The sequence below is a fragment of the Meleagris gallopavo genome, chromosome 5 (assembly GCF_905368555.1).
Source record: "Meleagris gallopavo chromosome 5, MGAL_WU_HG_1.1, whole genome shotgun sequence".
NCBI classification, from domain to species: domain Eukaryota; kingdom Metazoa; phylum Chordata; class Aves; order Galliformes; family Phasianidae; genus Meleagris; species Meleagris gallopavo.
In genome coordinates, this window is record NC_139408.1 from 54,651,258 (window position 1) to 54,673,676 (window position 22,419).

Consider the following 22,419-nt stretch of genomic DNA (forward strand, 5'->3'; position numbering starts at 1 on the left):
GACCCAAGGGTACCCTAAGAGGCTCAGACACTCCAAGAGAAGATAAAATTAAAAGCTTCAAACACAGTTATCTCATCTTTTGGAGATAAGACAGCAGAATTGGGCGTTCCTCTATTTGGGACCTGCCACCCCACAAGCACAGACACCTCCCCAGCCACAGCTACAAGCACAAGAAAGCCACATCAACAGTTTCTGCAGGGATACAGCACTGAGCTCTGCCCTCCCCCATCACCCAGTCTTCAGCTCTATGGAGGGACCTTAACATCACCACTTTGTTCATCTCCACTTTGTTCTTCTCAGCCACTTCCAAACTCCTAGTGCAGATACCTAAACGCTTGGGGTGAGAGGCCAACACTTCTCTCTGTCAACACCAGCTCAATCAGCTCACAACCCAAGGCAACAAAGCCTTCAGCTGTGGTGTCCCTGCTTATTGCAGGGAGTTGGACTAGAAGGCCTTTAAAGGTCTTTTCCAATTCAAACAATTCTATATTCTGTTATTCTCTGTGAAGGTTTCCAAGCCCTGGTGGGGAGGAGGCTTTCACTTCTGCCCCCGTAAACCTCGTGCTACCACTGGTGATCAGCAGTTTGGGGACAATCCCTGAAATCTCACGTCCCCTCTTAGTTTCAGGGTGACTTACTGATTGCTCCACAATGAAAAAGGGAAAAAAACACCCCAAAACACTCCTCACACATTTCTTTAGCAGCTCTTACAGAGAAGGCCATGACTGAGTTTCTGGCTGCAGCTTTCCACAGACCCCAGACAACGCAGGCCCAGCAGGTCTAACCAAGCCTGAAACCCAGTGAACTGAGTTTTATTCCTCGATTTGTGCTTCATCGTACCCGTGATACGATGGAGGGTCAGGAGCCGGCCAAGCAAACGCCGCAAGCGGGGAGAGAGGCGTTCACTCAGCTCACAAAGCGGTTAATGGCCGTAATAATACAAAAAATAAAAAAAAATAAAACAGCAAAGCCAGCGGAGACACTGCCTTCTGGCTCGAGGGCTGCAATGGAGCCAGATCATCTGTGCTCTGACGCCCACCAGTAACGTTTTCAACACTCAGCCATGAGGCGGAGGTGCCATGAGGGCTGGCTGGGGGAAGCTGCTCTGGGTCTGGCTCCCACCGCCAGGCTGTGCTGGGAAGACCTGCAGGGTCTCTGTCCCACCCTCTGCTGCCAAACAGGCTGGCATCTACCTCTGCCTCAAAGGGCTTTCGTCTGTGTCCAGCCTAAGTAGCCCGCTGCTCCACATTAACACCATGGTTTGGATGTCCTACACATACACTTGGAGAGGAATTACACTGAGATCATTTGTGAATTTGTGGCTGACCAAGAGAGAAGGAAATTCAGAGGCTCTGGGACAACAAATCTACGGAGCGTATTCCAGCACAGGAGCTGTAATGTCACCACAGGAGCTTGCAGAAGCTGCACACTAGGTTTGGGTACCTGAAAGCTCCCAATTCACCACAACCAGAGATCACAACAGGAACACAGCACACTCTGAAATAATTGCCTCTAATGACAAAATCTTTCCAAATCCCATTAGCGCAGATTTTTTGAACTAGCAAGAGCTACCTGTCCCCATCAACTGCAACACTGCAGCTGCAAGAGTGGGGAGAGGAGGAAAAGCACCTTCCAGACAACCACAGGCAACTATGTGGAGCTGAGTGCCTCATGGGGGGGAAGGAGCAACCCCTCATCACCAGAAGCACCTGAAGCACACCAACACCTTATAAATTAGATTTCAGTAGTGCTATCAACATGTCACATGGGTGAGGAATGCATGCTATGCAAATCCAGCCTGAGACTGCTCCCTGTCTAATCTAGCTTTAGATTCAAATACTTATTACCATGGCGTCTAATTGGGTAACACACAACAGCGAGTTTTAGTTTGGGCTCTCAGTCCTTCGTCTTTGTTCTTATTAGGGTAAATAAGGCACCATATTTAAAATGTAAACAGAATAAAACATAAAAATATATTGACATCTACCAGTAAAAACCAAGCAGATACACAAACATTTGGCAGCTCACCAACGCACAATGAGCAATGATTCCTGTTCACATTCCACTGTATCCCCCCGGCTGGTCTTGGGGGTTTCTCCATTTCCCCTGTGAGACATAAGGCAATGCAAAGGTCTCACACATCCATGTACGACTTATCTGCTAGCAGACTGCACCCAGGAGCACCAAGCTTGGCTAGTTCCGGGGTAGCAAAGCACTTTACAGATTCTCTGGGGATCCATGCCAGAGCCACTAGAGCCACCAGAGCCTAGGTAACATGCTCCATTCTGGAGACATATGCTGGTCTGGGGAGGGTGGGGGTGCTTTGCTGCATTGGGGTTTGCAGGAGGATGCAGGGACCACATGGATGTCATTCCCAGAGGTCATCTCCTGTCTGTTTGCTGGCAACAACACGCCGTGATGAACAACCTCTCTGTCCCTACTTGCACCAGGCATCATGATTCATTTCACTTCCAAGTCCGTTGAATACAGTTGGTCTGTCTGAGCCATATGCCATCTTCAGTACCTCCAGGATACAACCAATACCCCAACTCTCTTCCCCATCACGTAGCCATGACTCAGCCATCATGAAACAACAGCTGCTCAACCTGTCATGACAAATGGCACACTGACCTGCAACTAGCTCCAGCAAAAACTCAAGAAATGCAAATATTGTTACCAGCCTCTGAAGTCACATACAAGACTGCAATGACCTTGCTACATTAAAGAAATCACACCTGGTGGGGGAAGCAGTACCATGAACACCAGAACTAACAAAGAGGAGGTTTGTGCCGGTGAACCTATGCCATATAAACTATGTTTATATTAAGGCTGCAAGATGAACTCAGATTTATTAGGCAGCAGAGAATACACATGGGCAAGCATTTTCCCCCTGCAACACCTATGTGTCTGTGTAGAGTCCTGCAGCGTGGGCTCTCCAGTGTACCGTAATGCATTAAACCCAACTAAAGCACTCTTTATGGCTTGGACGTTCATAACATTTGTGCTTGTTCCCTGGCGCCTAGTACAGACTGAGTTTTCATTGCATCCTTCCCTTAATAGAAACCTCCACAACACCCTTCTAACACGATGCCTGTTTTGACAAAACTTGTAGCAGCTCCCCATATTGGAGACGAAAATCAATCTGGAAGAGAGGACAAAATCAGCCAATGGAGTTAATGAATTGTCAGTGGAGGAAGAGGAGGCGCAGATGTACAGAGCAACATCAAGGCTTCCTTTCATTAGGAAACTGCTAAAAACCATAGGTTAACTTTAAAATATGCACATTATTACTGTGAAAAGCAAAGCAGCTGATATTCTGCCTCTCGGACACGTGCTCCATGCTTCATAACTCACTGATCAAACATTCTAATGCTCTGGAAAGAGAAGAAAAATAAGCCCAAAGGAATTGAAGGCTGCAGCTTAGAGTGTTTTTACAAGCCTTTACAGAGACCAAGCTGGATGGTGAGGCCTGGCAGGGCTGTTCCTCTGACCTGCACCTCATCACCTCCTCCAGCTCACGACAGCACCTAGAGCAAATCTGGGGGACTTTTCTTCCATGCTCCGGCAGCTGAGGTGACAGCAAGGAAGGTCAGATGTGGTGGAAAGATCCCCTAATACAGGGCACAGAGGGAAGAAAGTCTTAGCAAGACTCCCCATCCAAGGTCATGGATGGAGGTACTGGTAGGGATTCCTTCCCAAACAAATCAGAGAAATACACCTGCTTGTCCTTAGGATCTGAGCATCCCAACAAAGTCATACTCATCTGTGAGCCTAAAAAGAAAAAGCTGACATTTCCATATTGATAGTCATTATCACTTCTGAGTCCAGTTCCTTCCTCAAGATGACTGCCTCAGAGAGGATCCTTCATCCCCCTACAGCACAGAAAACCACAGACAGTCCACATACACATACATTTGCAAGGGAAAAAAAAATTACTCAAAGCATCCAGTGCTGCATTTTTGATCATTTATTGTGACGCTGTGATATGTAACATGATAACATACATGTTACATTGCACACATTGCTCACAGAGAAACAGAATGGCAACCTATTTGAGATGTAAAAATAATTTAATGAATAAGTATATTTAGATTTATAACCCCACAGCAGCTTTATTTATAGGGATGCCAATCACTTTTATACAGATATAAAACAGGCTGGCAGAATGCCTTCCACTATATCCAGAAACCCATCTGTAACAAATCTAAGCCGTGATATCTCTGCATACATTTGGCCAAACAATAATGCTGCCTGCCATCTTGACATCAAATGTACAGATGGGCTGGGGGAGCTCTCCAGACCTGCCACACAGCCATAGATGGACACTTTTCACTTTTACCTATTATAAACCACTTGGAGAAAGTAGGAGACGAAGGAAAACCAGTCTCCATCTGGGCTGTGTGAATGCTAATATTAATGCAATGCCAATTGGAGAGCAAGCCAGCCTCCAGCTGGGGACAGGTGAACCGCTTTCAGAACCTCTCACCAGTGAAATTGGAAGCAATTCCAAACAAAAAAATAGACCCACTGGAGCTTTGCAGCACCTTTGAAAGGCGAGGGATTAAGCTATGGCTCTTCTGTACCGCCTTCTAAATCCACACTTGAGACACAAAGTTAGGACAGAGAAAGATGCACAAGAAATTAATTGAAAGCCATCACTCAGCTCTCAATCTTAAAGCAGACAAGACTTCTCCTGCTACTCCTCCTCTACCACCACTGCCCAGCATCTTGCAGCTTTATCTAAAGCCTGCAGACGTTGAGGAGAGAGGTTGCCATTTACGTCTAGGAGTTTAGCATTGCAGCTAGCTGAGGATGCAAGCCCAGCACACACAAACTAACTGTGTTGTCAGATGCGTTTGGGGGATTTGATTCTTTTTACCATCTGGAGAAGAGCTTTAATTCTGAAAATACAAATCTACTTCACAAGAAACAAGGCAAAACCATACTGCATCCCAGCAGGGCTTCTGGGGTCCAGTCGGTTCAGGCATTGGGTGACACGGGGACAACTCCACATCAGATACAGGCTGTAGGTAAAAGCACCTTCATCTGTGGAAGTCAAAGCATTCTGGCAAGTGCTAAGGCCAAAAATATTACTCTGGAATATCATTCTGAGTGGCTCTGGGAACAAACCCAGCATTCATTTTCACACTTATTCAGCAAATGATTTGAATAAGCTGAGAAGGGCTCTATCACACAGCCTGACAGCATTATTTGATAGATTTCTGCCCTTGCTCCTTACATTATTTATGAGAAAACAACTCTCAACAAATGTGATCGCCTTCCAGTTCAGTGAGTAGATATACCTGTCCCTGCCTTGGGGACAAAGCAACACCTCACAGTCCCTTCTGTCCTGATTCCACTACAGTGTTATGCTACAAACTGTTTACAGGCTGGCATTCGCTCTGATTCATGCTTGGAAATAAATATGTCTAAAAAAGTAATTGATGGCAACAAAAAACAGAAACACAACAGCAGTTTTCTCACTCTCACAAAGAAAAAGCAAGGGAAAACAACCAGACATGGAGCCACGACATCCTCAATTCAAATGTTTTCCAAAACATTTCCAAATGTTTTCCAAAATTCCCAGTCGAAGCTTTTCACAGCTAAGCTGCAACACCATGAGAGCCTGGGGCAACGTTTGCAGCTCAGGATGTATTTCAGCATAGTGCTGCAGTGCTTCGGGGCCATGCGCTGGGATGGCTGGCAGTGCCTTTCTGGCAACACGTTTGCCAAAGAACACCCAAAACTCTTGGGTAGAGAACACAAGCCTGAGTTGGATGGGGCCCCAGGAAACCTGATCTAGTGCCCGATTTAGTGGCTGGCAATCCTGCCCTCAACAGGGAAGCTGGAACTACATGATCTTCAACCCAAGGATCTTTCCAACCCAAGCCATTCCATGATTCTACAATGAAAACATGGCATTTCAAAGGAAAATTGTCACAGCTTCCTCAGTAGGGCATCTTCCAGCATGATGGAGCTTGACTGCCACATGGATACTGAAGATGTCAGTGAACGCGCTTCTTTCAGCTCACTTCTGGACGCAATCAAACCCCAAAGCAGGCTGCTTTCCGAAGGGACCCTATCAACTGTACTTGGGCTTTGGATTAGATCTTCTGTAGAATAGAAAAAAAGCCTTGGTCGAGGATGATAAAGTCTAAACACCACAATATATTTTCCATCTGATGCAGCAAACCTTAAAAGCCCCCCCTTGATCTCAGACTGCCACGATCAAAGCCGTTATCCCATTCAGAGCCCTTCTGAAACTAGCTTCCAAATGTGCAAGTTATTTTTAAAATCTAAACCAGGCCAAGCCTCTCGTTTGGAGTTTTATGAGGAAAACGGGGTGTGCATGTCCCAGTCCTTCCCCCCACATCTGGGAGTGGCTGGCGGTCAGCCTGCACATGGGGAGGCTACATGGGAGGATATGGTCTGTTCTCCCAGTGACGGCCATAAGGCATGGGGATATTCTCCATCCTCGACTGAATGGAGGATTTTGGAAGACAAACATCCTCTGCATCCTCATCCTGCAATCAATGTTTGCCTTCAGCAACCTCCATCACATCTTCCATTCTCCCCAGTGAATGTTTCACTCGGCTAAGCAGCTTCTACAGCAGTTACACAAGATAAGTTGCCTCTTTTTGATCCCAGTATCAGCCTGGCCTCTTTCCAAATGTCATCAGAGCAGACCTGGGTTAGCCACAGGCAGGCATGGAGAGTATGGTGCTTAAAGACTCTTCATCCTCACTGACTTCTGGGGAGCCAACAGCAGCACTACACAATGAACATCACAGGTGCTTTGGGAGGTGTCATCTGAAATCACAGAATGGTTTAGGTGGGAAGGGACCTTAAAGTCCCTTAAACCCATCCAACCTGGCCATGAGCACTGACAGGGATGGCGCACTCACAGCTTCTCTGGGTAGCAGTGCCAGCGTCTCACCACTACTAACTGTGACAATTTTCTTCCTTATATTCAAAGGATTAGCATGGAAAGGAGATAGATTTCGAGCTCTGACCCCCCATGTGCAAGTTTTGCTTGATCTCCTGAAGCTGGGTAGATGCTGATGGCCCCAATTCACACTTGCATCAGCCCCTTCCTTTCATGGGAAGGCAGTGAGCACAGCCATGCCGCACATCCATAATGCTTGACAAGAGCTAATTAAAGCGCAGTTACTGACCTCAGGACAGAAGCCAGCCAGAGAAAATTTATGGTGTGCATCACACGGGCAAACGGAGGAGCTGACCGTAATGGCGGCTCCTGGCTTTAGAAGGCTGCAGGAGCACATCCATCACCAGCAGCAGCGTGCCCACACCCCAAAGGTTCGCACACGGGCTATCTGATGCGATAAATTACGCGGCCGATGAGCCAGCACTGCAGCCCCTGACCGCTGGCACAATCTCCCAAGAAAGTAAAACTAAGAGTAAAAGGCAAATTACTGACCCCAATCCGTTGTCCTCTGGGCTGCTGCCAGCCCTGTCTGCCCCACATCACTCTGGCCCCTCTGCACAAGCTGCTCTTGGGACCATAGTGATAAACATTAAAGGAAAAAAGTCACGTTATTGATTTAGGCTCCCTGCATGAATGAGGCGAGGCTCCAGCATCATACCTGTCTCGTGGCCAGGTTTTCTTGCCCTTTTCCTGTTTGGTAGTGTTTTTCCATGCCCCTCTTGCATTATGGAGGGGGGAAATTGATACACTGTCCTCCCTTCCAAAACCCAACATGCAAAGAAAAACCAACTTTACTATGAGTCCTGGCAAACTTAGAGCAGTAATTTCTGTCCAAGTAGAACTCTGTTTTTTATAAGGAATACCACTGAATTAAGGAGTCAAAGGTGGAACTGTACAAGGGAAAGCAAAAGCCCTTTATTTCTCCAAAACGACACCGAGTAACAGATCCTGCCAGTTAACCGGGGTATACATGAAGGCTTGGCTGAAAGCAAGCTCATTAAGCTGGCTGGTTCGTTAAGCGCCAATCAAAACAGGCAGTGCTCTGATCATTGCACAAGGGGCTGGGAAGCAAACACAGCACTCACTTAAACTGGTGATAACCAAGGAAAATCCTTCCATCTCACTCGCCCCCCGGCGCAGCATCCACCCCCAATATTTTTTATGATTTACTTACACAAGCAGCATGACAGATAACTTGGAGGAAATCAGATGCTTAATGATTAAGCGACACTTAGGCAGTGCTCAGAAAGATAAATACGCCCTTTGGAAACCCTGCAACAAAAACAGAAGGTATAAACAGACAGTAACTAATTATTCTGATTAAATCTTGGAAGACCTGAAATAACCGACCCAGCCAGACTGCAGCAGAACAAAGCCAGTGTGTGCCCAGGCTGCTCACAAAAATAAGTCACACCCTTTCCAAAAGAATTCACCAGAATAAACGCAAGTGTTTTTTGTTTGTATGCGTGTTTCTTGAAGTCCACGCCGATAGGAAACCTCTATACCCTGGAGGGATCCATCACCATCAGCTAAAATTAGACATCAATGAAAGCAAAGCAGGTAAACACGGGTTGCCCCAAAGTGTGCTTGCACAATGACAATTCCACTACTTGCTTTGGAGTGGTACATCGGGCTTTTTATTTCCTAAAGGCTACTGAAACTGAAAATAGAGCTTTCCTGAATTAAAAGAACTTAAAAGGGTAATAACTGAGGCGTGTTGCTGGGGAAAAGGGAGGGGATGGGAGCTCCGTCTTGCTGCCGAGCCGCCTGGATGGGATGTGCTGTGATGAGGTGCGATGGGATGCTCAGTACAACAGGGAGAAGAAGCAGCACATCCCACCAGCAGCTCCTCTGCCACCACGGGCCTGATTTATCCTGGTCCCAGGTGCTGGGAGCCTCTGCTACAGCAGATACCGCACCCAGAACAAGGCAAGGGGATGCTCACAGCAGATGTTGCTCTGCTCTCCTCGCCTTGGTGGAAAAACATCGCTTTCCTCCCCCCTTCCTCTCTGCCCTCCTCCTACCGCATTAAATACCAGCAGACCTCAGGGGAATATTTAATCTCAAACCTCAGTAATCAATCAGTTCACCCTAACGCATGAGAAAGAGTCACAGCAGTAAGCATCAAATCCCATTTCTACCCAGCAATAGCACGTTTTAATTACGCACATAAAATGAGCCTTTTAACATAAATCCCAATCAGATCCCCCCCAGCCTTGGGTTGGTGGGTGGGGAGGGACACGGTGCTAGGGGAAGAACATGGGGACAGGGGGAGGAAGAGGAGGAGAAACCACTGTGGCATTTATTTGCAATGACAATTTCATAGGGCCGCTCTGGTTTGCAGGGGGCACGGTAATGCTTCGCCCCTACCCAGCACCGCTGGGCCACAGTGGTCCCAAGTGGCACAGCTCACAAACAGTGATGCGAAGCACACATCTATTTTAAATATAAACACACGCACAGGCTTTTCTAATATGGAAGAACAAAAGAGGGGACGTCCTGCTGAAACATCGTGTGTCGCTCAGCTGCTCTCTGCAGCAACGAGGGAAATCAGAGCCAGAGCCCATGTGCACACCCATTCACCACGGTGAGTTTTGGCTCTGGGAACATCTCTGGATCCCAAACACTAGTGCCAAGGAGCTCTAACAACCACAAGGATAGGGCAGAAGACACCTCCTTGGGGATCACGGAGATCTTTTCCAACCTTAGTGATTCCACAATTCTAGCCGCTGCTCCATCCCTGCTGGATCACAGTGCTCAGATAACACCAGACAAGCTCGGGTTTGGAGATGGCGGTGTTATCTTTGACTTCTTCACACGTAGCAAAGCTGTGTTTTCAAACCCTCTTTTTCCAGGCAGGTCCCACACGGCAGGCTCCTTATGCAAACATGCACATATCGCTTTCAAAAGACGCACACTCCTCAATTTGCAGGAGCGGTTTTCGGAAGGGGATGTGGTGTGGTGCAACAGCAATTTTCCAATTCCTCCCAACAGGAAATGCCAAGTTGAGATCCGAAAGTCAGATCTACCTGTAACTGAGATTCCTGCTCCCAGTTCCCTTCAAAAAGCAACCGCTCCCTCCCCCCTTTATTTTTGGCATCAGTTTCCCCGAGACTTGTAACATCAGGAATTGCTTGGCATGGGGACAAATTCCTCAAGCTCCACACGCATACCTAGAACAGCTATTTCACCCTGGAGAGCAGGGCTTTGCAAGGCTGTTTGGGATGGAGATGCTCAGTATCTAGAGCAAAGCAAACCTCCCAGGCACAGAAGCAAGGATGGATTTATTGATTCGTGGAAAACATCCTTATGAATTATTTCATTCAGATCAACAGGACAAAACAAAATGAGGGCTATCTAACAGGCACTGCAAGAGCTTCAGTCCCAATTTCAGTCCACTCCTGCAGGGGAAAACATGCTTTAAAACAAGATGTTGCTATCAGGACTCAATGAGCAGCCAGGCTGGACCCAGGACATCGACATGAGGATGAGGCAGACACAGCAAGATGAAGCCGCCTTTTGTAGGAGCGAGCACAGTTTATTAAGACTCAAATTGCTGCCCATGGCTTCAAATCACCTTCTGGAACCATTTACCAAGCTCCCTATTTTCAGATCATCTGCCAGTTTGTAAATCAGCATCCATTTGAGATCTATTGTTGAAACAAGCAGCAAAAAGGGGAAGGAATGATGGATGTCACCCTGCAGGATCATACCTCCACAAGCGTCACAGGAAAACCTCTCCCTCTAACAAATTTCCTTTCTGGGGATATTAAAACTGCAATTATCTGTGCGCATTTAACACAGAGCAGTGAATTCTGCAGTGAAGCATCCTGCATGCACAGGAGACCAGTGCTGGGATGTCCACACCATCCTGCCCACATGCCAGCCAGCATGAGATGACAAGGCTGTGGGGCAACCCCTCATCTCATGGCATCTTGGCCTCGAGCTGCTCTACTCTTGAGGCACCTGCAAGGCACAAACCATGCTGCACTCAGAAAGCTGTCCTCTGGTTCTCCTAACTAACGAAAATGCACAACCAAAGAACTCAAGAACTGCCTTTCAAGAGGAAAGCCCATCTCCTTGCTTATATCTAAAATCTACCTCCCCTACCTGTATGTGAGCCAAGTCAAGGATAACACCCTCTCCTCCATTCAGGTCACCAGCTGGTTCATGTAAGTACCATTACATACATATATTTCTTCTATTTATATATGTTTATATTCCTTATATCAGCCCATGTTGCTCAAAGGCCAGCATTTATGCAGATAAGGGCTGGCTCTGGCTGCCCAAGGATAAGCATGGTCACAGACTGTAGATAACAAATGGCAAACTGCATTGCAAAGAGAAGCACCAACACACAGCAAATACGGGCACAAATCACACACAGCACTCTCATTGGCCTCCATCTCACAAGGTGCCTCCACCATTTAAAGAGGGAAGATTTAGACTGGATACATGGAAGATGCTTTGTTTTGTTTTTAAAATAAAGGTAGTGCAGCTCTGGCACAGGTTGCCCAGAGGGCTGGTGGGTTCCCCATCCCTGCAGACACCCAAGGTCAGGCTGGATGGGGCTCTGAGCACCTGATGGAGCTGTGGGTGTCCCTGTTTACTGCAGGGGAATTGGTCCAGGTGGCCATTAAAGCCCCTTCCAACTCAAACAATTCTGTGATTATCTGATCAGGGATCCTGAAGCTACTGTTTCATTACAGCTCTCCTGATGAGTGGTTTGCTTGGCTATTCTGAAGACTGCAACAGCTTATGGCTGTGCTACAAGATTAATCCTTCTAAAACCCACCTCACTCAAAGCTAGAGGTGGCCTTGCAGTGACCATCCCACATTTTGATCACCAGCACAGGCCAGACATGGGCTAAGAAGAGATAATAATCCAGGACTTGACCATGGGGTGCCCTGACCCTTGGATGGGCATGAGGCCTTCCTCCTGGGTAGGTTTGGAGCTGCATTTGCCTGTTTTGCATAACCAAAATTGAAGCTAGCCTCAGTTACCATGCTTTCAAGGGTATATTTAACTGAAATGGAAGACAAAGTTTGGGTCAGCAGCAGCTTAGCACTCAGCCTGGTTACAGCACTAGCTCACATCCATACCCTACACAAATGTTCCTTTGTAGCTCTGCAATTCTGGCCCTAGGAGGAGGGAGAGAACAGCTCCTGCAAAGCTTTGGAAGAGGAAACACAGGAGGAGATGGTGAAGTTGGCCCAATGGGTTCTCCACACCTCAGGCATGGCACAGCCTCACAAGGGTTTGTGTCACCCTTCTGGATGCTGGGATGAGGGACACTGAACTCCATAGCTCTTCAGCTTTGAGGAAGAAAGAGCAGGGGGCCAGGACAGCAGGATAACATACAAACAAGGCTGATGACAGGCTTATTTTTACATCTTCCTCCCAGGAAACCACATCACCTGTCACATCACATCACGTCACCATGCAGCACCTGCAAGGTCCCACCTCATGCCCTATCAGAGAACACGTAAGAAACAAAACCACCATACATCTTACACTTTATGTTGTTTGTTTTTTTTCATGAGGTTTTTGAGTTCGGTCACACTGAGAGTGCCACGCCAAAGAGGATGGCTGTCACCTCATTGAGACAATTGTCCTCTTCGATATGGTGCCAGGGGCTTCGGTATGCCGGGCTGGTAATTTGGTTGGGTGGCAATCAGGAGGCTTGTGATAGGGAAAAATTAAAGGGAGCACAGTTAACACAAAGTTTTAGTTCCCTCCTTCCCTCTGGGCAGTGCTTCTTACTGTTTGAGCACATCAGAGAAACCCGGTGGTCACCAGAGAACATACTGGGTTTCACACTGCTTCTCTGCAGCTGCTTTACAAATAAACAAAGAAAGAATGAATGTCTGCACCCTGAAAACAGCCCACAGCCCTTCATCCAAGCAGAGTACAAATGCAGCTGCTCCACAATCTTATCTTAACACAGAAACAGCCTGGGATGAGATACAAGGGTTCCCTGAAGGCACAGCTTATTAAAGGCATCTTTATTTAGCCGGTTTTCTTCAAAAACAGTGCACTAAAGTGCCATTCCCGGCTGGGTTTTCACTGCAGCAGCTTAGGTAAACCCAATGGAAGCTGCAGGGACATGTCAGCTGCCACTCATAATTGGAAAGCCAAGGTGATTCTTCCCAGCTAAAAAAAAACAACCCTGGGACCTGGGAGCACCAAAGCACCTGCAGGGACCTGAAGGCAGCAGAATCTCATTGTCACCCAGAGCGATGGGGACACTCATGGAAAGCTTCCTATTTATTCACCACACATCTGCCCCTGCACTGCATCCCCTACCAACAGGCTCTGCACGCCCGCAGCCAGACGTACTTCACGCCAGGTTTCGACAAGCAGAGCTACAAAAGCACGGAACAAAGAGGCGCCGGTTTGCACACATCCCCGGGAACTTCCCTGCAACCAACGCTTTCTGTTTATCCAACACGCGATCTCTACACGTTCAGCTATTTTAATCCCACCCGCTATTAATGGATGTAAAAGGCGGTTGGGTAAGATGTTCAACAAAAATCTCATTTAGAGATCAAGACAAGCTTAATTGGTTTCTAGCCAGACCTGCACAAAGATGGGTTACTCCACAAATACAGTTGCTAATCTGTGCATTATACTCCATAAGCCCCCACTGACAAAGAAAAAGGGGGGGGGGGAAAAGACAAGATGCACAAAGGAATGCGGGATTTGGGGCACTACTTCTAACAAGGAGCAAATTAGAAGCTATGAATTCTGCAGGAACAAGGGCTTTGCTCTCCACTGAAGCAAAGGAATAACCAAGTAGTAAACAAGACAACAAATAAAGACGTAACGCAGATCAAATGCGCGTTCTCCCTCTTGCTGCACACACCAGCACCATCCATTTCAGTTTCTTGAAGAGCATTTCCAGGCGCTATTGTTTCTGCAGGTCTGCAGTAGCAAAGGGAAAAGCAGCTGAGGACACGTCATTTCAAGAGCAACGGAGTCGAAAGAATGAAGAACCTTGTGATTAAAAAGCACAGGACTGAAACCCTGGAGAGCTGAATTCACTTCCTAACCCTGCTGCAAAAAAAATAAATAAATAAATAAATAAAAATTAAAAAAAAAAATTAAAAAAGCAGGTTTCCTGTGTGATCACATCCTCGATGACTTATTCAAGTATCTAGTGTTGAAAACCAAGAGAAGGGGGGGAAAGGAAGTGGGAGGAGGAAGGGGAAGAGTCGATCCCATGGGCTTTCAGTAGGCTTGGGGCGAGCCGAGCAGCATTGGCAGCAGTGCAGGTAGCAAAGCGCTGAAAGGATCTGTGCCGAAAACCTTCCCTTGTGCAGCAGCCCAGCATAGGAGGCCTGTTTGTTTTTTGGGATCCTGGCCAGTTTTGCTGGGTGGGCAGAGCTGTACCCAAGGCAGATGGGAGGTCACAACGCCGCAGTTGTGGGGGCCTGGCACCCACCAGAAAGGTGTTTGCAGGCTTTTTCTCCCCTTGGAAAAAATGAGCACCCATTTTTTCATAGATCCATTTCCCTGCTCACGACAGCCCATCGCCACAGGGTCCCCAGCACCCCAATTGCTCCACACCCCACGGCATAGGGATTGCAGACCCCACAGATGCTTTATCTCTCACCAAGGTCACAGTGAAACGAAACAGAACAAGAGGCAACCAAGTTACACAGGTTAAGGCCCTCTGTCCTCTTCTTCTCATGCTGAGACCTGTCAGGCTGTAGGATAGCTTCAAAAACAGGCAAACTGTATTTCATGGACCCCGCAGTGTCTTGCCTGTACAATCCACAGTGCAGCCCATGGCACATCGCTGCAGCCTGAACTAACACCATGATTAGAAATGTCAGAACATTGACCTCAGTGAGCAGAAGAGCAGCACTCAGTACAAAAGTAAACGTGAGAAAACCACGAGTGTAAAGACTCCCTTCCAAATCCAGAACCCAAAGTAAACTGTCTGTAGGAATAAGGACATTTAGCACGCTCCAAAAATTTTCCTTGACATCTTTTTTGCTCTGTGTGATGGGTAGAGACTTCCCAGGGCTCCGGAGCCAGCGGCGATTTCACGTGCGATGTGCCAGACAGCGGTCTCCATGGGAGATAAAAGGAGCTGTAGTCTGAAAATGGAACCGAGGTGTCCCCAGAGAGCCTCCAGCCGCTCTGCAGGATGTGTCCACAACAAGGGGGTGGTGAGGAAGGAGCGCAGTATCAGCTCTCCCAGCTAACCTCCTGCAGCAACGGAGTTTCACTAAGCAAACGAGTGACGTACAGCCCAGGACAGGGGTTGGAAGCACCACCCCTTGTAAACAGGGTTGCTCAGGAGGCACTGGGGATTACAGCAGTTCAAACAGTCCTTGGCGTGACTTACCGGAGTGGATTTGCAAGTTCAGCTTTTCTGCTGCCCAACTGGAACTGCCAAGCATCATACGGGATCATGCCCTGAGAGCCTGGCCCCATCAACACCTCCATGCTCAAGCAGGGATGGCAATGGGAGAAGCCCCAAAGCCAGCTGCAAAACCCAAGTCCAGCCAACCTCAAGCAGCACAGGGGCACAGCAGCCAGGCACCAAGAGGCCAACCCCACAGGGCAGCTGGAAACACCAAATATCCAAAGGGCTCTCAGCAGGGAAAGAGCTTTACACAAACAGCTTCACAGCCACTTACAGGCGTCCTCGAAGGAAACAGCTGCACCGGACCTCAGCTACCACAGCTCTCCAGGACGGCACGCAAGAGTCCACAGCTTGGCTCACTTAGAAGATGCTGAGGCCAAGCAAGGAGAAGGCATCCAGAAAAAGCTAAAAAGCGCATGGCCATGCTGCATTAGGAGTCCAGTTCACAGTGTTGCTTTGGGGTACAGTAAACTGACTCCTGCACCCCCTGATCTCATGCTGCAGCTTTTTAGGACAAGCATTGTCCCAGCCTCCCGGCCCAAGCAGTACAAAGACGGGTGCAGAGCACAGCCCTGGAGCTCCAGCAGTGCCAGCTCCCCAGACCTGAGACGTGCAGCCAAGCGAGGTTGTAGTTTTGCTCCTCTCCAAGAACTGTGTGGGCGTTTTTCCTGCTTGTTGACAGCCCACTCGCTAAAGCTCAGCACTGCTGATCTCCATGTGGCCACAAGACCTGCCCTGGGCCAGCAATCCCATCTCCTCTAATGCAGTGAAGGAATCCACCCTCTACCAATGACTTCCCAAAAAATGTCAAACACAGCTCAGCTCTGCATACTGGTAGGAAAGCCAGCTGCTAATATTCCATGCAAAACCCCCCGACATCAACCTGTGAGCAGCACAGCAGATGTACCCAAACCCAATCCACACTGTGAGAAGAGAACAGGAAAGTGGCACTGGGAGCACCCAAAGTCCCACTGTGCCATGCACATCCCCAAGGGCGGGCATACGTCTAAGGAGTTAATTGGGTCTTTCTGCTCTCTTCATGTCACCGCTATGCATGTACATGCACACACGGGTTTTGAGCTTTGCATGACAAATTTCCAGCTGGGGCTTTGCCAGTGCAATGAGGAACAAGGAATCCCAGTCTGGAACATCCCAAGCCCTGGGGAATGGGTGGCTTGGGCCAACTCTTGCAGATGAATCTGATGGCAAGATGTCAGCCTGAGAGCTCAGGAGCAGCTCCTGCACCGAGTCACTCCTGCTGCTCTCCCACCATGCCCTTTGAGCACTATTTCATTCACCCTCTTGTAAAAATGCCTGAACTTGACCAGAGCAGACCAGAGAGGCACAGCCTGGGCTTTTGGGTGATGAAGCTGTGCACACACATGTAGACATGATTCAGGTGAGCAGCACGTAGCTGGGAGTGCATAGCTGAGCAATGCTTGCTGCAGGAATGCAGGAGGAGCAACATGAAGCCACTTGTCTGGCACAGCAAGGAGCCCTGCAGGAGACACGCACAGCCCTGGCGCTCAGCAGGGTGCTGCCGTGGTGAGGGCAGGCTCAGGGAGATGAAGATGTGTCCAACCAACAACTTTCACCCCTTGTTCAGCATTTTACGGATGCTCTACTGTATGTCCTCAGTGCCAAGTTGGGAAGGGTTCAGACTGAGAGCTCCAAAATGACTTAAAAAACCATCCAGATGGCAGCAAACCAACCAAGCCAGCCTTCAGGAAGACACAAATGAGCACCAGAACTGAGCTCCGATGGGCTAACTAATGCTTGCCACCAGCTCTGTCACAGTGGCAAGGTCCATGCCACTCCACCTCCAGCAACAATGTTTTGCACTGATTGTCAATGCAACTCAGTCAAAAGGCAGTAATTTATGAGTTACTGAGTGACTCACAACAGTGACTCATCGGTGAGCACCACCAGGTTGGGCCACCCCATCCACTTTGCTGATATAGGAAGTGACTTTCTGGTGCAGGTGCTCCCAGCAGCACACAGCTCTTCCATTTTGCAAATTGGGAACAAAAGGCGGAGGCTGGGGGGCCCAGCATTGGAGGAAGCATTAACAAAGCATGGCAATGGGTGATTCATGTGGGATGGGGCATCACAGAGGACAACCCCACCTGGCTTCACCAATAGGAACGCACTCATAATGTCGTGCATTATTTTGCTTTGCTGCAATTTCAGGGGCTTGTTTTCAGGCCACACCGCTCACAGAACAAATCCTGTCAGCTCAAATCACCAAAGTCTCCACTCAACCAACTAAGTAGCTATGGGGTGCCAAGCTGCTCCTCATCCCCACCTCCTTTGCTTTTTTTTTTTTTTTAATTTCCTCAGAGGCCACACAAAGATTTGAAAGTTTTATGACTCACTGAGCTGACATTTTCCACGCCACCCCAGAACTTCTGGTTCTTCAACATATTCCAAAAGGCTGCAATGCACAGGGACAGGAGGGACGGAGCACAGCTCATCTCCCAATGGGACAGGGGTAAGGCAGCACCAGCACAGCTTCCTTCCCAGCCCGGCTCAGACAGAGGGCAGCAGGGGAAAAAAGAAAACAACAAAACACAAGGGTAAATCACAGCAGGCTAAAAACTTTCTATTTCCAACTTCCTACTTAATGCAAGAAATAAGTCATTTGGGGCTGACGTGCAGAGCAGAGCTCATGCAATATGCAAAAAAGGCACTGCTGGCACATGGAACTGCCTTCCAAACCTTCATTAGTTGTTTCTCCCATCCCTTAGTATGGGAAGCATGTAGAGTAAGCAATCTACATGCTAAGCCATATAGATTTAACCAATGCAGAAGATAGGGTCAGACGCTCAGTATTTCTTCTCTAACTTTCAGGTCTTCATTCAGATCAGCTCTTTCTCAGCACAGCGCCGATGTCTGTCTTTGTGCAGAGGTGAAAAGTACACATATTGTTATCTCAAAGGGAGGAAAAAGAAATCAATACCGACACAATTTGAATTTTACAGCACTCCGCTATCACAACTTGCAACAGAACAGCTGTCCTGGCAGGTCGATGCACGCTTAGTAGGACAGCAGCAAAATGCAAAATTTTTTGCTCCTTTTTCAAAGAATTGCTGATAGAAAGATATGCATTTAAAACAAAAAGAAAATGCAGGCTGAAGCACCAACATTGAGCCCCACTCAATTACAGCACAACAAGCTCGCCCTGCTCTGCACGGCCTCACCACTCAATCTGCAGCAGCCTTCCGAAGCCAAGTTGAGATATTTGATTACCAGCATCGAGTCAGAAACTGAAGCACCCAACAAAATCCTCGTTTGTGAGAGAAGCCTGCAGAAATCCCGTTGAGCAGGCTTTGGCAATCTCCGAAGCTGACAGCTGGATGCCCTTGCTTATCTACTGCTGAAGCACGCACAAAAAGCCCCGAATGCTTGCAGTGCCGCGCGAGCCTTCCAGACAGCCCCGCCAGGCTCTTAAAAAGGCCCATATAAATAGCGAGCCACATTTATTAATACTTCAGAGATAAAAGCAGCTGTGCAGCAGCAGCTCGGCACGTATCGGTACAGAAGACCACCCGCCCTACGTGGTGTGTCCGCCTGCATCACCAGCAGCTACCTTTGGGTTGTAAATGCAGTACGTATGTTGCTTTTTGTGTTGCTATAAACCCAGCAAGCAGGGTCAGTGCAAGCGCTGCTCCCTTAGAATCATAGAATTATTCAGGTTGGAAAAGAACCGCGAGGTCCCCAAGCCCACCCCCACCATGCCCACTGACCGTGTCTCTCAGTGCCACATCGCTGTGGTTGCTGAGCACCTCCAAGGACAGCCATCCCACCACCTCTCTGGCAGCCTTAGTTCGGGTGGGATCCCCCAAAACAACTCTTTTAAAAAGAAAGCTGGTGGCTGCTGGTTATCTAAAGGCGTTGTTGCACTGACATTTGCTTGGCTTGCTGCTGCCTGCCCCTTGCACTGGATTTCAGTGGCACTGAGGCTGGCAGTGAAGCAGGGGTGTCTCCGGTGGAGACCATGGAATGGAATGAGGGGACCTGGGGACAGCAGGTACATGACGCCCACAAAGGAGTGCATGATGCAGCTCAGGAGGAGATGGGCAAGAAGCCAAAACAAAGAACAGAAGCAGGAGTAGATAACCATGACCCGGTCCTAGCGGCCATCCCATCTACAGAGCCCTTCCTGCTGCCTCCCAGAAACAAAGGGTCAGATAAGGCGCTGGCTCAGCTCAGGACTGGTCCGACTCTACTTCCAGCCCAGGGCAGCAGATTTGGTGCTACTCTTACACCTCATCCATCTTGTTTGCCAGCTCGGGGCGGAGGCCAGGCAGTGAAGCAGCCAGCCTCAAACACCACAGGGCTGCATGCAGTGACCCTGCTGGAGGAGGATGAGGAGGAAGAGGAGGAGGATGAAGAGGAGGAAGCCTCCCTGTTCCCTGCTGCCTTGCAGTCTCACCTTGCTCCATCAGGGATCCTGGACTTTGGCTCTCGCTCCCTGAGCACAGGATACTATGGGCCACGCTGGGCCAGCCCCAAGGACCTGAGTCACTCATTAACCAAGGGGATGTCAGCGGGGAAAGGAGGCCAATGGCAAAGGGGCCAGCAGGACCTTCAGCTACTCCAAACAGGGGACGCCAAGTGCTTCAGGATGCCCATGGCTGGGCTGAGGGAGTAAAATGAAGCGGTGTCATGGCTCACAGAGGTGGCCTCAGCAGGGAACGCCGCTGGGTTGTGTGCAGTATCAAGATCAACCTCTAGAGAGGGAAAAAAAGCTTCATCCGTGCAGCAGAAAGAAGCCGGCTGGTGGCACGGCATTGAGATCCGCAGTACCCAGCCTGGATGAGCCCAGCAGGGTTCCGGCACCCTCCCACCCCCACCTCTACGTTCCGTAGCATTGGGGTAGGCACACGCTGCTCGGCTTTAGCCAGGAGGACTCCGGCTTGGCTTTGCCTTCAATTAACCTTGACGCAAAAGAGATGCAAAAAGCCCCTTCCACACGAGCACGCGAGGCAGCACAGCTGCCTGCGAGCAGCGCAGCTCCCACGGGTGGAACCCGATGCAGCCGGCTGTCCCACGGGGACGGCAGCGATGGCATCGTCCTCATCCACCGCACCGCTGACCCCATTCTCCCAGATCCTCCGCCCGGTAAAGACGCTGCCAGAGCCAACCTGCTGCTGTACGGCCGGTGCCGGAGCCCCAAAGCCCCACCCGCCCTCCGACACGGCCATCCCCACCACGAGACACCCCACATCCCCGCTCCCACGTCGCGGCGCGGCCGTTTTTACCCCGCCACAGCCCGGCACCGCGGGGCAGGGACCCCCAGCGCTCCCATCCCCCACCGCGGGCACGGGGCTCGCCCCCCGCCGGGCTCCCTCCGACCGAACGGGGCGGCGTCGCCATGGCGAAGGCAGCGCCGCATCCCGCAGCCCCCCGCCCCGCTCCCACCGCCGCGCCTCCGCCCGAGCCCCGCTGCCCGCAGCCCCGCAGCGCCGACGCGGGACCCCACACCCCGCGTGCCTCGGGCGGAGGCCTGGGAGGCTACGGCCGGGATAGCCGGCAGGCTCGACCCCCGCGGAACGGACAAAGCGACCCCGATCCCCCGCCGAGCGGCACGACGCGCCTCACTCACCGAGCGGACCCGGACCCGGGACCTGCCGGCGCTGCGCGGAGCGGAGCCCGACCGGCCCCTGCCCGAAAACGGACGCGCCCGCCCCGCCCGGCCCCGCTCCTCCGCCCCGCCCGGCTCGGCGCGATGACGTCAGCGGGCCGCGCCCGCCCCGCCCGGAGCCGCCGGGCGCCCTCGTCCGTGGGGCGCCCGCCCCGTGGGGTGAATGGGGTGAAAGCGGCGCGGAGCGAGGCTGGGAAGGGGAGGGTTGAGAAATGCTTCACTGGGGGGGTAGTGAAACGCCACAACGGGATGTTCTGTTCTATTCCATCCCATCCCATTTTATCCCATTCCGTCCCATCCCATGCTATCCCATCCCATCCCTTTCCATTCCATCCCTTTCCATCCTATCCCATTCCATCCAATTCCATTACATTCTGTTCCATCTCATGCCATTCCACTCTATTCCATCTTATCCCACTCTCATTTCATCCCATCTCATTTCATCCCATTCCATCCTATCCTATCCCATCCTATCCTATCCTATCCTATCCTATCCTATCCTATCCTATCCTATCCCATCCCATCCCATCCCATCCCATCCCATCCCATCCCATCCCATTCCCTCCCATCCATTCCCATCCCATCCCATCCCATCCCATCCCATCCCATCCCATCCCATCCTTTTCCATCCAACTCTATCACATTCTGATCCATCCCATACCATCCCACCCTATTCCACTCCATCTTATCCCATGCCATTCCACTCTGTTCCATCCCATCCTGTTTCATCCCATTCAGCCCCATCCCATCCCATCCCATCCCATCCCATCCCATCCCATCCCATCCCATCCCATCCCATTGCAGTCCATTCTGTCCCATCCCATCTTGTCCCACCCTATTCCATCCCTTCTCCTTCCCCACCAGCTGATGAGCACTGCAGATAACATGTCACCAGGCCAGTGACACAGGTGAGGACAGGCACACAAGATCCATACCCCAGTTGCTTTCACAGTGCATGACAACATTCTCCCAAGCAGTGCAAATCTCTGCCTGCCAGCTGGAAAGTCATAAATCACTTTTCCAAAGGTCCCTGTTTCCCTGATGGCTGTGCATGGCATTGCCATCACCTCTCTGCAGGACCATGCTGTGCATTCCCACTGCCTTCATGCCAGGGGATCTGCTATTGCTTTTGGTGCAGATCAAAACTCAAGATTGAATTAACAGTGTGTAACATTATAGCTTAAATAAATATTTCTTTTCTGGATAAGAAGTCAAGCTATTTATATATCATATTGTTTTGTTTTTTTTCTCAGCGACAACCCTTCAGACCAATGGAAAGATCTGAAGGCCGCGAGGGATTACAGAGGTTGGTTTCACATGGGCCCTAAGAGACATTAAGACAAAGGAAGGGCCAACGAGGGGAACCTAAATGTGGAGCAAAATGCTTTTGCCACCAGCAGCTTGCTTTTGCACAGGGCTGCTGCAGGAACCCAAAGTGCTAACACTGA

General features: G+C 49.8%; 1 protein-coding gene across 1 annotated transcript in view; it reads right to left on the reverse strand.

Annotated features, from left to right (window-relative positions):
• Positions 1-21,003, reverse strand: part of DAAM1 (dishevelled associated activator of morphogenesis 1) — an 82,781-nt gene extending 61,778 nt beyond the window's left edge. The window contains 1 exon segment of the mRNA XM_085225833.1: positions 20,933-21,003. The gene's annotated coding sequence lies outside the window, so the exon portion shown is untranslated.
• Between the last annotated feature and the right edge of the window lie 1,416 nt (positions 21,004-22,419).